The sequence below is a fragment of the Myotis brandtii genome, unplaced genomic scaffold, assembly GCF_000412655.1.
Source record: "Myotis brandtii unplaced genomic scaffold, ASM41265v1 scaffold1733, whole genome shotgun sequence".
Classification (NCBI taxonomy): Eukaryota; Metazoa; Chordata; class Mammalia; order Chiroptera; family Vespertilionidae; genus Myotis; species Myotis brandtii.
In genome coordinates, this window is record NW_005356400.1 from 410,576 (window position 1) to 411,826 (window position 1,251).

The 1,251-nt window shown below is 62.3% G+C and overlaps 1 protein-coding gene across 1 annotated transcript in view; it reads left to right on the top strand.

Annotated features, from left to right (window-relative positions):
* The window catches only part of ALG14 (ALG14, UDP-N-acetylglucosaminyltransferase subunit), a 14,506-nt gene that overhangs the window by 3,127 nt on the left and 10,128 nt on the right, over positions 1–1,251 (top strand). The window lies entirely within an intron of this gene.

The window sequence follows — 1,251 nt, forward strand, 5'->3', positions numbered from 1 at the left end:
ACCTCCTCCCACAGGCACCTCCCCACCCAGGCACCCCCTTCCCCAGGCACCTCCTCCCCCAGGAACCCCTCCCCCAGGCACGCCTCCCCCAGGCCTTCTGTGCGGGGCGGAGTCCCGCGGGGTGTTGCTGCGCTCAGGCTCCGGTGCCCCAAGGTCTGACAGAAGCGCATGGTGAGAGGGGACTGACGCCTGTCGCACTTTCCCTCTTGATAATGGAGCGCAACATATTCAGCTTTAGGTCCAGGTAAAGCAACAACACAACCGAACCACCAGCCCACCTCTGACTCCGAAACTCATTCTCCTGCGTGAACATCTGAGTCAGAGCTTTGCGCCCAGCAGTGAGATCCTGGGGGGCGGCAGTGAGATCCTGGGGGGCCTTTCAGGGAAGCAGTGCCTCCGGCGCCCAGTGTCCTCACGCCCCCATCTGAGCGCCCCCTCTCCCTCCAGGGGGGCAGGGGGTGAGGCTTCCCCCGATCCGAATCCGAGTGGATGGAACCTAATGGCCGTGAATGCCCCGTCCTGCCCTTCTCATCAGGGAGTTAACAGGACGGTGGATGGTGGACAGACAGATGCTAGATGATGGATGGATGGATAGGTAGATGGGGTGCTTCACTGATATAGATGGATAGATGATAGATAGACAGAGTGCTTCATAGAGTGTTTCATAGATAGATAGATAGATAGAGTGCTTCATAGATAGATAGATGGATGGCTGATGGATAGATAGATAGAACGGGTGCTTCACGGACTGTGTGGGAGAGAGCAGGAATCTCTCGTGCACCCCCTGCCCCTCCTCTCTGTGCCTGGCTGTGGGGGAAGGCCTGGCGTGGAGGGAGGGGTGGGGAGTGACACTCGCCCTCCTGCCGCGCAGCCCCCGCCGCTTCCAAATGCGAACACTCAGGCTGCGTGTGCCCTCACCATCTCCTCTCCAGGAGCAGACTGCCCGAGGCTGAGGGAGGCATTCAACACGTCACCCTTCACCCCCAGACCCGCCTGTGTGGGAGCCGGGCGCCCGCGAGGCCAGGCTCCTCCTGCCACTCAGGCCCGCCCTCCGCCCGGGCCCTTCCGATCGCTCAGGACAGGCTGGCCGTGAACAGTAGGACCTTGTGGAAATGGGAGTGACCTTGAGGGCACTGCCGCCCTCTCGGGTCACCTGCTCCTGGCGGCGGCGGCGAGATGCTGTGTGACGAGAACACTCGGTCGCCCGTGTGAGGGCCCAGGGCAGAGGGAGGCCTCCTGCCAACCCGTGCA